Source organism: Lepisosteus oculatus, unplaced genomic scaffold (assembly GCF_040954835.1).
Source record: "Lepisosteus oculatus isolate fLepOcu1 unplaced genomic scaffold, fLepOcu1.hap2 HAP2_SCAFFOLD_87, whole genome shotgun sequence".
Taxonomy (NCBI): Eukaryota; Metazoa; Chordata; class Actinopteri; order Semionotiformes; family Lepisosteidae; genus Lepisosteus; species Lepisosteus oculatus.
The window spans coordinates 515,001-528,746 of record NW_027168425.1 but is presented as its reverse complement, the minus strand read 5'-3'; the positions used below and the strand labels follow the sequence as shown (position 1 = coordinate 528,746).

At 42.4% G+C, this 13,746-nt stretch overlaps 5 non-coding genes across 5 annotated transcripts; 1 reads left to right on the top strand and 4 right to left on the bottom strand.

Annotated features, from left to right (window-relative positions):
• Window positions 1–3,577: 3,577 nt before the first annotated feature.
• Window positions 3,578–3,650, bottom strand: trnar-ucg (transfer RNA arginine (anticodon UCG)). The gene has a single exon. It is a non-coding gene; the product is annotated as a tRNA-Arg (tRNA).
• Window positions 3,651–8,308: 4,658 nt separating this feature from the next.
• trnar-ucu (transfer RNA arginine (anticodon UCU)) lies at window positions 8,309–8,381 on the bottom strand. Its single transcript has one exon. It is a non-coding gene; the product is annotated as a tRNA-Arg (tRNA).
• A 2,452-nt stretch (window positions 8,382–10,833) lies between these two features.
• Window positions 10,834–10,906, bottom strand: trnar-acg (transfer RNA arginine (anticodon ACG)). The gene has a single exon. It is a non-coding gene; the product is annotated as a tRNA-Arg (tRNA).
• Window positions 10,907–12,069: 1,163 nt separating this feature from the next.
• trnat-ggu (transfer RNA threonine (anticodon GGU)) lies at window positions 12,070–12,143 on the bottom strand. The gene has a single exon. It is a non-coding gene; the product is annotated as a tRNA-Thr (tRNA).
• Window positions 12,144–12,522: 379 nt separating this feature from the next.
• Window positions 12,523–12,604, top strand: trnat-ggu (transfer RNA threonine (anticodon GGU)). Its single transcript has one exon. It is a non-coding gene; the product is annotated as a tRNA-Thr (tRNA).
• Window positions 12,605–13,746: the final 1,142 nt, after the last annotated feature.

The following is a 13,746-nucleotide window of genomic DNA, read 5'->3' as shown; positions in this document are numbered from 1 at the left end:
GAAGACAATGAACGTATTTTAGCCCTAAATGAATTAATAGCAAACATGGTTTACATAAAAGACATTTTTCCAAGAAAGTTCATAATAATACGATCTATAGTTGAAATCTGAGCCTAAATATAAAGAAAAAACCATTTTCAGAGAGCAATCACGCTGTGTTTATGTAGAAAAAGCGATTAGGTTTTTGAGCAATCTAATTACCTATTCGCTTAAAACGCTATATAAAATAAAGTTTATTTAAAGATGAATGATAAGTGTCGCAGTTTAAATAATTTTCATAGTAGGGCTAGGATAGATTCCAAGTGCATTTTTGCAATTTACGTTGCATTGTCCAATGTGATGTTGTAATACAGTTTAGAATACAGTAAGTCTAAACTGTATCAGCTTTATTTATGGGTTGCAATTTAGAAAAAGTCAAAAACCGCACTCAAAATGCAATTTAGAGCTTTCTGGCAAGAGGAGACACCCAAATTATAATGTAACATGCCACTGTTTGTGCATGAACAAAGTTATACTGCAATTTTCCTTAGATACGCGATTAAAAAAAATATTTTTTTTGAATCCCCGGCCGAACACATTCCATAAGAATCAGCGCTTTTATACAGTATATCGCCTTTAAACACATATATTTAAACACGCGTTTACGATTTAAATCAAAACGCAATTCAAATCAATATAAATGTTTATTTTGTAACGCATAGGTGACTATTCATTGTTATTAAAAAGACGTAAATTCGATCATGTTGTGATATTTAGAAATATAAATTTGTTTTGATGCAAGTGAGGTTTTATTTAATCTCTGACCAAGGGAAATGTTTCATTTTTTCAAAGAAATGTTTGTTAAAAATTAAAGTCATAGTTCCATGAGATTCAACCACAGACCATGTGACATAGGAGTCAGGAACCTAACCCACAGCACCACCAGCGCAGACACATGCTGAGGGCTGAAAAAGCACTACAGAAACATTATCGACTATAAAATAATGTAATTAGGCACAGAAGAAGTTTACAGCACAGTACAATAATAAATGCTGACCATGACTTTAGAAGCATAAATTACCTTACACTCAATTTAAACACAAGCTGTCTTTAGCCCTCTAAGCTGGTTCATACAGAAATGTAGAGAACCAGGCTCAGAAAAACACAGCTTCATTAGCGAATACATATGCAGAACAACTAGAGAAGATGTTTTACAGAGGATGGATTTTTAGAAACATCCCATCAGTGACATCACTGAAGTCAACTCCTAGGTAACTGTCGTGTGGATAGTTTCACAAGAATCAGACAAAGGTTTAAGCATCGCTTATTTTAGATAAAACTGCAAAAAAACAACAACAACCCATAATGTACTTCTTTGCGGCTCTGTTTGCCCAAATCATATATTCACAACGTGAAATTAGAAAATAATATTACGTAACCAAAAACCGCAATATGGAAACAGAACCTGTGTAATTGTTGACAGATGATGTACTTGTAACATTTTTACAAGACGAACTACAACATTTAAAAAATGACTTGTATGTACTTGATATCTCTAATCAATCCACTGCACTGCATTAAAACAAAACGAAAACTAAAACGCCCTGGGCATACCGTTTCGCGCTTCTTATCAGTTGCTCAAAAGCAATTTGACCGTATGAAATGCATAATATAAACCTAGAAACATATACGTGAGGAGTATTTACGTAGTATCGGTGTCAAGACATACCTCTCAAATACTGTAAATCAAGTTAAAAATATCTCAAGACCGATTCTGGTCATAATGAAACCATGTTTCGTGTATGTTTTCTTTAAAGTACCGAGACCAGCCATATACTGTATGTTTATGTTCCAAAATTAATATCGTTTATGGCCTTCACACGTGTTCCAGTATGCTCCTATTCTTTTTATGCTCAGGCACTAAGATTTCCCTTCAGTGGTAAAATTCCATATAAATATTCAATACTTAAACGGGCACAGTTAAGACATTAAATATACATATACATATACATATACAAACTGTATACAGTAAAGTTTGCATACGGTAATATGTTTATGTTCCTAAATCAACCTCTTTTATGAGCATGTGAAAGGCATGGTGAATCGATTCTCAAAAATTACTGTACTTTGCATGATTGGAAAAAAATGCGTGATTGCGAAATGCTGTGGTGTTACTTTTACAAAGACGGGCAATGAAAAAAATAATGTGGACCAGGGCAATACTTTGAGTTTACAGCTTGTCCAAGTTCATTTATTATTAATACTATTAGTAATATCTTCATTAAAGACTTTGATGGCTACAGCTCAAACATGAGAAGTTGAGCTTTATTAGCTCCACCTTGCGGAAATTCCGGATACTATTATTTTGCTAGCGGTATTTACCGGTAACTCGCGGTATTTACCGGTAACTTGTGGTAGACTGCGTACAGCGTACGCCCGCGCATTTTGAATGGCTGCATCTGTAGCAATCATATTGTAGCAGACACTCAATTGCCTGTTTCACAAATGATCATATTTTACTAGAGATTCTGTTTGGGATACGGATGTGCATTCTGACAGCAATCTCTTACAAAAAATGATTTTACCTTATCGCGGCTTTGCCCTGCTTGCCTCTTTGGACAATATCTCCATCTTGTGGTCGTTGTTGGTAATGTCTAGACAATATCTCCATCTTGTGGTCGTTGTTGGTAATGTCTTCTTATAGATAGATACTTTATTGATCCCGTGAGGGAAATTGCAGTGCAACAGCAGCTTAACACACACAACACAGCCACAGTGTAACAATTATATAATAATAGTACAATACTGTATATATACTGTATATATATATATGAAACAGAAATAGAAACAGAAACAGGAATCGCTTACTACCTGGAGAATCTCTGTAGGAATATCTAGCATTTATCAATGGGAATAAAAGCTGCTTTAATACAGTGCATGTTCAAACTCAAACCCTCAGCTGCTGTTCTTGTTTGTTTTGGGACAAATTGCAACTGAGCATCGCATGAGCCGTTACGTACCCTTATCTGTTAGGGAATTTCAAGGGAGGAGTTAGGTCAGAATGGGTAGGCTGCAAAACAACAAGTAAAGATTTATTCCAAGATGAAACCTTGTGGCGGTTTTCTTATCTTTTCAACATGGACTAAACTTTTACGTGTTCCTTATATGCTATATATGTATATATTAGCACCAATGTCGTTCTTAAAAACTAACATGAAATTGTCAGGGACATTCACCTATATACAAAGACGAGACAGACAAAGTAATAATTCTATATTAACGTGGCCTACATATTGACGCAATGATCGAACTAAGTGACGTGTTCTGATTCAGATCCCCTGCAGTTCATGCCAATTAGAACAATAGCAATGCTGAGTCCTCCCCACCCTACTGAGCACAAATTCAGCTGCTCTCCAGTTCTGTTCTGCATGTTTTTTCATTGCAATTGAGCTCGGAGCTGGAGATGATCTCCATACAGTTCTGTGTTAACTAGCCCGCACTTGCGTGCTAATTTACGGGTTGTGGCAGATGCTTTTCTATAGTTCATATACATGACGGCAACCTGTTACCGAGGAACCTGAGAGGTTTAAAAGCCTCACGAACCAGGCAGGACTCGAACCTACAATCTTCTGATCCGAAGTCAGACGCGTAATCCATTACGCCACTGGCCCATAGAACATGTGTTTGCATTCCACCACAGAGAGCTCTACACTGCTACCAGTAGTACACTTCCCCATCTAAATTTTCACAGCAAGAAACTTGTGTTTCCTACTATTTTTATCAGGTTTAAAATATCATCTCCTTAAAACAGAAAAAGTGTTGGTGTGTCGTGCTGAAATTCTGATTGATTTTGAATTCAAAGAAAAAAGGTTTTCTTCCAAAACACCGTGAAATTGTCACATCTTGCAGACAATAGGTGTATTCCATGTTGAAAAGAGAAGAAAGAAAACCATGGAGCCTTTTACAGGTGTGAGGCTTCTTCAGGTGTGAGAAGACCTCACGGCCGAAACGCTGTGTTTCCGTTCTTCTCTTTTCAGCATGCAATAAACCTATTACTTGTTCCTTTGCAGCCGAGGCATGCTGACGTAGCTACCCAGCTGAACATCTTGCAGACTCTACAGTACTTCTCTCCTGTAGAAGTAAAGCAGGGCTTGCTGGGTGAGCTTTTGCTCCGGTAAATTAGGTCACGTGTCATGTTAAATCACTTCTTCTAAACACAACATTTGCTGGTGCTAGCTTTCCCCATGAAAAGAGACATTTCCCTTACAGTACATGACATATCGTTTTTATTCTATCAATAAGTATAGAAATAAAACAAAAGAAAAAATGTTGTCGCCAAAGAATGCACAGCTCTGTCGCCTTGGGGAGGTGTCAAGGGCATTGAGCTCCTTGGACATGAGAAGTGCCCGATAAATGCCATTTCTCATCATTTCTCTTGGCGTCAGTTCTGCTATTAAATGGGACGGAGGCAAGGGGCTCAGAGAGCAGATTAAGTGCACACCGAACGCAGATGTGTCCAAGTGTCTGTAAAAGCACGGTGCTCTGCTGGCGCTGTTCCCTAGTGGCTTAAAGTGCCTGCCTAGTAAGCAGGCGATCCTGGGTCTGAATACCAGCGGTGCCTCTCTCCGTGTCTTGTTGTGCCGCATATCTCATTTCAGACAAACATGTACAGCTTGGTTCAGTTTAATGCAAGAATTCATTTCCTTTCTGGAATAACTTGTTTTTGAAGAAATCCATACAGCTTGTGAAAGATGAAATCCATTTCTTGGTTGTCAGTGGAAAAAGATTGCCGGCTGCAAGAAGTGCAAGTGATTGTTTTCTTTGACCATAAACCTGCAAATGTAGGGCGCACAAAAGACTGTCAGACTCTGTGGTGCTGAAAAGTTGGTGGTTCAAGCCCCTCCAGTATGCGTGTCTCAGTTTTTCCAATGTAAACATCATCACCATTGCTAAAGAAGATGGCGCAGAAGGCTCCACAGCCGAAACGTTGTGCTTCTTTTCTTCTCTTTTCAGCATGGAGTAAACCTTTGCTTTATCCTTTGCAGCCTAAGCATGCTGACGCAGCTACCTTTCTCTTAACACGCCTCAATCATTATTCACTAAAACGATCAGCAGAATAAGTCGCCTTTGTGGTGATGTCACTCCTCTGCTTCACAAATGTCCTTAGTGACGGGCCATTTCTTTCTGCCATTTTTCCGGAGCGGTTATTGATTGCTCCATCATTTCCCTCTTACTTTCCATCACTAGATTGAAAAAAAAAACAGAAACAGGCTGACAGGACGACAATCAAATTGCAAAAACTCATCAAAGCACTCGATAGAGTATTTGAATCCACAAGTAGCTACGAGCAACTTTGTCCTGGCTTGCATGAAAGTCGGAAAATGTCAAAAAGAAAAAGATGGTGGCTTTTTCATATTCGTTCTTTTATTTTTAGTTCGTTGCTTCTTCTGTCCATTGTCCTCCTGCCTGGCTCTTAACCTGTGACTGTTTGAACGCACACAGTAGACTTTCATGCAGGGGATTTGTCCTGAGCCTCTGTGAAAGACCCACCCACCCCCATAAATAACTGCTCTAGAAACACATGAATGCAAAACTAAACCACAGCTTAAAGAGGAGCTTGTCATGACCGCCAGGCAGTTAAGACCAACTCTTAAGCAATCTAAACAGCACCAGCAGCGGGTGATTATTAACAAACGCCGCCGCACGAGTTTACCCACCTGCACACACTCCACCGTGCGGTACGCAGTGCTATTTTTACCATCTTTATCTGCTTCCCGCTGGTATTGAGTCTACTCCTTGAGAGCTCTACCTGGCGTTTTTTCCATTACCTCGTTTATTCTGGATATTGGACTCCCCTTCTGCCTTTTCGACTTTGGACCTCGCCTCTCACCTCGGACTGTTTGCCACCAGTGTTCTCCCTGGATTACGACTTACCTTACGCCTCTTGACCAAGAAACAAAGCAAAGCAGAGCAAAACAAAACAAAATGAACAAACGAAAACCCTCACGTCCCGCACTTGCATATAACGCCGTTACGTGCCCGAGCGGTATTTTACGTCATCCTAGCACTGCACCCCGGGGCGTACGGTATATGGGAACGAGCACACGGCACGAATCGTCTCGAATCTCGAATCACTCCCTACAGCTGTAAGGCACCTTGAAGCATGCACCCCCAACATTCTTCTTTGCGCATCTGTGAAAGGTAAACTCTTGAGCAAACTCTGAACCAGCTCTAAGGAAACTAATCCGATTAGACGTTACTTTGACTCATCTTTTAAGGGACCCTTGTTAATTGGAGAAATCAATGATTTCGAATGAATTCTGTATGCGTTAAAAGACAGCTATACACAGAAAACATGCAGGACACTTCTCATGATGTTTCCCGAGCCGAAACACAGTGCGTTTTTCCAAGCCATCTGACAAAGCCCGCCCACTGAAAACTGCAGCAAATCGTGTAAAGACGTTCAACTTTGTAACTACTGCACGCACAGGAAGCAGAATAAATTCCTCTTTTCAAACTGTCAAAGGTTTACTTTGCGAACACTGCAGGACATCGCACAATCTCTTTTGAACGGGGACAAACGATTTCTTATGGGGCACAGTAAGTACAGACGTTTAAAAAGCTCCACTCATGCCGACGATGCAGCATGAAGAAGCGCAACCTAACGTTTGCATTCCTAGCAAATTCCTTTTATTTTTTGATAAATAAAGACAGTCTTGTTTAACAAACAACACACACAACATTTTACATTGTCAATTCAATTCAAATCAATGTATTTCTATATAGCGCCTTTCACAACAAGGTTGTCCCAAGGCACTTAACAATGCAAGTTGTTAAGAGCCTTGTGTCTAATATGCCGCCTAGGTAACGTGCTGTCTCTTTGAGGCAAATGTTTAAATCCTCTGAGTTAAGTGCTGAAGTTATAGTAGTCCTATCAGTATTGTTGCCTCCGATCAACAGATCCTCAGTTTTCTCAGAGTTGAGTAACAAAAAGTTTTCACACATCCAAGTATTTCCTTCCTTAATGCATTTAACTAAACTGATAATAGAAGAGTTGTCGTTTGGTGTAAACAAAATGTTTATTTGAGTGTCATCAGCATATGAATGAAAGTTCATATTATTTTTTCATATTATCCTACCTATCAGCAGCATGTAGAGAGAGAGAGCAATATTGGTCCCAGCACTGATCTTCTGGTACCCCAAATTGAACTGGTGACATTGATGAAGCAGTACAATTATTAGATATTTGAACATAATGAAAACGATGAGTAAAATGTGAAGTAAACCACTGAAGGACGGTTCCAGATAAGCCAACCTCAAACTCAAGCCTGTGTAACAAAACAGAGAGGTCAACCGTGTCAAAGGCAGCTCTAAGATCTAAAAGCACAAGCACTGTTGCATTCCCCGCATCAGTAGCTAAGAGAATATCATTTACGACTCTTGTTAATGCAGTTTCAGAAACCAGACTGAAATTTCTCAAGTATATTATTTGAATCCAGATACGATTGACGTTGGGCAACAACTATTCTCCCAAGACTTTTAGATTGAAATGGGACCTTTGAGACAGGCCTGTAGTTGTTAAGAACTTGTGGATCCAAATTTGACTTCTTAAGGAGCGGTCTAACAACCGCTACCTTAAATTGATCAGGTACAACGCCTGACGCAAGCGATGCATTCATCATACTAATTATAGGTCCTGCCAGTCCTTCGAGGGAATCTTTGACTAGCTGAGTGGGGATGGGATCTAGCGAACAGGTGGTTGACTTTGTCTTACGTCTGTGTTCATGAGTCCACCATAAGAAAAATCTGAACAGGAGTGGTGATCATGCGAGGTCACCATGGAGGAAACCACTGCTCTCCCCCCAAAAAAAACCACCACTGCCCCTCTCAAGTTTGCTAAAGACCACATGGATGTTCCACAGCAACTCCTGGAACAATGTTCTGTGGACAGACGTGACAAAAGTTGAACTTGTTGGTAAATGTGCACAGCGTTATGTTTGGAGATAACAAAACACTGCATACCAACTCCAAAACCTCATCCCACCTGGGAAGCATGGCGGAGGCTGTTTTGTTAAAACAGCAATGTCAAATGTTGGGCGTGTGTTGTTTGTTAAATCAGACTCTCTTTATTGATTATTATGACTTAGATAAAGATAAGATCACATGTTAGGAGCCATTCATGCAGAAATCCACATCATTCCGAAGGGCTGTTTACAAAAGTTTTTCTCCCAACTGTATGTGAGAAAAAAGCAGAGACGCTCACTGAGTAAGGTGGGGTTGCAGCTTTGCAAATCACAAGGACATTTGTACGCTCAAAATGGGACAGGAGCACCCCAGATGGGACTCGAACCCACAATCCCTGGCTTAGAAGGCCAGTGCCTTATCCATTAGGCCACTGGGACACACTGGGTTGGGTCGATCACGCTGATGAAGAGCCAGTTTTTTTTTTTCCTTTGCTTTTTCAAAGGGATCCCCAAAATTAGGAAAGTTAGGCAGCAGAAGGTTTACTGTGACCTGAGAAGGACCGGCATCCAATCACGGTGGTGCACACACACACGCTCTCACTCATCTGAGCTACACGGCTACCAAGATGATCTCAGGTGCGCCGAGCTGGTACGGAACATATTGAACTGATTGACGGCGAATTGTTTCTCAGACAGGCTTTTCACCTCTGAGCTCCCTGACTGACAGTAATCCGCTAGGTAGTGAAACAGTCAGCTGCTTCTAAGCCTTAAACAGCTGCATCTCGGCGCTTCCACAGAGAGATGATTTGAAAGCCAAACATCGCCCATTGGGAACACCTTACTATCACTAGTTTAAGAGACTCTTAAGGTCTTGCAGAGGTGCCTGTCTAATAGCATGTGCTTTGCAAGCTATAGGTGTTTGGACTAAGGCAGAATGCCTGTTAACAAAATGTTTTTCTAAAGGGGCCTCGCACTCTTTTCCAAGCAATGGTCACCATCCCCACCGAGTGTCACAATGTAGTCATGTCCTAGGACATCACCTGTTAGTCTCCATTTGTCTGCCACCAACACTTTAGGTTACGGGGTCACAACCGCACCCCAGAGACCAGAGGAGCCGTTGGCGTTCTGGCGGCGCAGATTGGGCTGAAGGTGGGGCGCTTGAATCTCGCTGTTGGAGGCCGTCTGAAACTGACCCAAGCCTTTCCCTTGAATTAAATGTAAATAAGAAATGAACCCCAGATGCACATGGAATCAATCACGTGTTTCCTTTGAGCCGTTTCAGAGACTGCTCCAGAGTTTACCTTGCACAGATGCGCAAAGATTAATGATGGGGGTGCACGCTTCCAGGCGTCTTACTACTGTAGGGAGTGATTGAGACAATTCGTAGCTTGTGCTCATTTCCCTCTATTCCCCGTGTTACAGTGGTAGGATGACGTAAATTCCTGCTTCGACACGTAACGGGACTATAATCAAGTGCAGGAGCTGAGGGCTTTAGTTTTGTTTCGTTTTCCATGGCGTTCGTAAGCGCGCAAATCAAAGGCAATTCCTGCGTCTAACACGAATGTAAATGCTTTTGAAAGTGCAGTGTGGTGCAGCTTGTAAAATCCTTGTCCACATTTTTGGTTTGTTGATGTTTTTTTCTGTCTGCCAAAGTTGCGTTTTGACATCCGGACTGGGGGACTTTATCATTTGAACGTGAAGCCAGCCTTAAACCCTCTGAGGCGTGTCTGTCTGCCGGCACGAATCTTGTGAAAGGTATTTTTTTTTAACGGAGAGCAACTTTAAAAAGGTTTCCGCAGCCACCTCGCAGTCCGTGTTTGATTATAGGAGGAATACGGCGGCGGCGAGTTCGCATTTGTCGTGCTCGAGTGGTTAAGGCGATGGGCTCGAAATGCGTTGGGGCTTCCCCGCGCAGGTTCGAAACCTGCCGACTCCGGCGTCTGCCGCACGTCGCCTTGTGCCTGCACGGCAGAGGCGAAGTGCCGCTTCTCCTTTCCTGGTACTATAACAACGCGAAATCGCTTGGACCCGCTGCCATTGAAATCAATTCTTCAGATAACCACACATTTTGCGTTCGCACCTCTGGTGCTCTACTTATACCTTTGAAAACCTAATGAATAAAGCTGAAAGAACCGACACGATATGTAGGTGCTGGTAAAGCACGCAGTAAAGAACTGTTAACAGCAAGGGTTTCAGTGGGTTAACTGAGGAGAAGGCGTGATCGCTAATTGTTGACTTTTTATTTGGTGTTAGAAACACTCTTACTGTGCATGACGTGCAACAAATGTAGCCACAGAAATTGCATCACGCTTTCATGTATGCTATTGCAGACACCAACGTTGCCTAGATAGAAAACCGAAATAGCCGTGGGTTTGCTTGCTGGTCTGAAGGATCTCTCTTCGAATCTCTATCATTTGTCAATGGAAGTAAAAGGCGCTGCAATCTCATACGTTCAGAATCAAACCCGCAGCTGTTGTTCGACTTTATTTCTTGACTAATTACAACTGAGTGTCGCATGAGCAGTTACATAAACTTGTCTGGTATATTTGAACACAAATGCCGTTCTTCAATTAAAACTAACAGAACATTGTCAGGGACATTCAGTTCTATACAAACAAGAGACAGACAAGAGAATATTTCTACCGTTCACGTGGACTACGTGTTGACTTACTGATCGGAATAATTGAAAGGTTCGGGCTCATAGCCGATGCAGTGCGTGCTAATTAGAACAGCAACGCTGAGCTCTCAGCACCGTACTGAGCCCAGGTGTTTTTCTAAAGCTGTCAGGTGCAGTTCATTTACATGAAGGAAATCTCTTACCGGGTACGATTACAATGCAGTAAGTAGCACAGACTACTTAGGGAGTAGCCAGATGCGTTTAAAAACGACCCGAGCCAGGCAGGAGTCGAACCTGCAATCTCCTGATCCGTAGTCAGACGCGTTATCCATTGCGCCACTGGCCCCGGTGTGACACTGCAGGACTGTAACCCAGTGAGATCAGCACTGCAACTAGTAAAATATTACCCCCGGTCCATTCTTTACCAAAAGTGAGAAAGACCTGTTTTCTACATTTTGTCTGTTTTAAAACCATATCTCAAACCAAACCAAGAGTCTGTCTTTTGCACTGATATTCTGATTCATTTCGATTTCAAAGAAAAAAAAAACATTATCTTCCAAAGCATCATAAAATTGTCCCTTCTTCCAGACTCTACTTCTCTCTTGTAGTAGTACAGCAGACCTTTCCAGGTGAGCAGATCACAGAGTCCGAAATATGCTTCCTCCATCAAGAAAAGTACCTGAACATGACTCTGTCTTCATAAAAGCGCCCCTGTAATAAAGAAATTAAATCCGAAATCAAGAGGGCAGTTGCCTACTGAAGTTCAAGAAGTCATCAATTTTAACCTAGCAACACATTAAAGGCTGCATCTATACAAGTACGATTCTAGAAATGCTCACCAGATTACGTTTTAAGAAGGAACTGCGCCTCAGGTTCCGCCGAGATCTTAACTTGGATGGCAGGATTCAGAGTCCGGAGTGCGGACTGATGGCGCACGGAGGGTCCACATACTGTGGATCCCTCAGTGATCTTCCGCGTGTTTAAACCGCCAGCGTGTGACTCCCCTGTCCCCGTGACCTCATTGCTCTGCTCTCGCCTCTGTGCAGCTGAGCCCGACTCATGGTAAAGTGGAAAAAAGTATGCCCTCAACGTGGGATTTACTCTGGATCGAGGATAGATGTCACTTTTTTATCATTGAACAGGATGTATGTGATGTGGCGACTAGGTTCAATTTTGTATCCTCTTTAAAAGATTAAGGACTGGGGTGAGCGTGATTTACCACCCTTTCAGCTAAGAACCCGACATGCGGACCGTTTAAGCTGCATAGACTCGGTTGTTTAACTCGTCTCCGTTAGCAGGGTTAAGGTTAAAGAAAAAAAACATTGCTGACTTCTTTTTTTTTTTGCCAGCCGCCAGCGCTGATTAGCAAGGTTTGTATTTCATGTTTTGCAAGTTGCATCCATTTTAAGAAAAACAAGTCGCGTTAAAGACAGGAAATGAATACTTGCAAGTCTAGCCGTAGGCGGTTGTCTGTAAGGACCAGTTCTGTTTGAGAAAACAGAACAAAGAAGGCACCGCTGGGATTTGAACCCAGGATCTCTTATTTACCAGGCAGGCGCTTTAACCAACTAAGCCCCGGCGCCCCAGGAGCATTATCCTTTTGCAGCCACTTGGACACACCACTCAGACACATCTGCATTCGGTGTGTGCTCCGCCTGCTCGCTGAGCAAGTTGCCACCTTTACATACAATAGCAATATCAACACCAAGAGAAAGGGTGACAAATGGCTTTTATCTGGAACTTTTGATGTCCAAGGAGCTCAATTTGCTTTCTGTGTACAACAGGGCCACTGAACTCCACACTGGCCACTGAACCACAGCAGTGGCTTGCTGGCTTGACATCTCCTAAGGAAAATGTTGAAATTGCATGTGGAACAGGAAAATGACCCTCGAGTACGAGGGAAAAAAAAGAAAAAGATCATCTGGAGCGCGCCATCCCATGTCCGGACAGCCCAGTTTCATTGACAAGGTGGCTGAGTGGTTAAGGCGATGGACTGGTAATCCATTGTGCTCTGCAGACATGGGTTCGAGTCCCATTCTCATCGCTCTCCATGTCTTACACGTTTGCCGTTGGCCCTCCTGTTGTTTGCTCTGGTGCTAGAGCTGTACATTTTCTAGCGGTGGCTGAACATGGTATAGTGGGCCAACGTCGGTATCGAGCAGTGACAGTAACAGTACTTACTGCGCCCCATAAGAAATCATTTGTCCCTGTTCAAAAGAGATTGTGCGATGTCCTGCAGCGTTCGGAAAGCAAACCTTTGACAGTTTGAAAAGAGGAATTTATTCTGCTTCCCGTGCCTGCAGTAGTTACAAAGTTGAACGTCTTTACACGATCTGCTGCAGTTTTCAGTGGGTGGGCTTTGTCAAATGGCTTGAAAAAACGCACTGTGTTTCGGCTCGGGAAACATCATTCATGAGCAGTGTCCTGCATGTTTTCTGTGTATAGCTGTCTTTTAACGCATACAGAATTCATTCGAAATCATTGATTTCTCCAATTAACAATGGTCCCTTTTTGAACCTGCGAGAAGCATTCTTTCCATGTAACAGATTTACTCCGGGGAAAGGCAGCATGACATTGAGAGTAGCTCAAGCTTTCAGCACCCGTATCGGACTGCATGTATGCAGACACCGCTCAGAATCCCCTGTAAGATTCTCCTTCAATTCCGTTTTGCAGTGCTTTAGCTCTTTCAAAAGGCTTCGCTTTGCTAGTCACAGTCCAAGGCTCATGACAGCATTTGAAACCAATCCCCACTGCGTTGGCCAGGAAATGAACCATGGAAAGCAGCTATGGTCACCACTATACCACCAACGCATGCCCACAGGTGCCCTGCAGGACACCACCAGAGAATGCTCACGATTTCGGAAGCTGTCTCCGGGACGTGCTGATTCCACACATCCTGAATAAATCATGATATTGTTAGTTGCTGTAGCTAGACGTTCAAATGAGTTTCATGGCCAGATGGACTGTTTCCTCCAGCGGTATAGTATTGCAGTGAGACAGCACGATGCCTGCAAGACTATGTCACGCTAAACGCCACAGATTAAATGTGTTTGTCCGTTCGTGTCAGTCGTCCTGCAGCCACGGGAAGTGGGACACAAACATGCTGCAATGCTTTCAAGACGTTAGGATTTGTTTGTGTAACATCCGAGAAGAGTACTTGTGGCTTGAATGTGAACTGTACGTGCC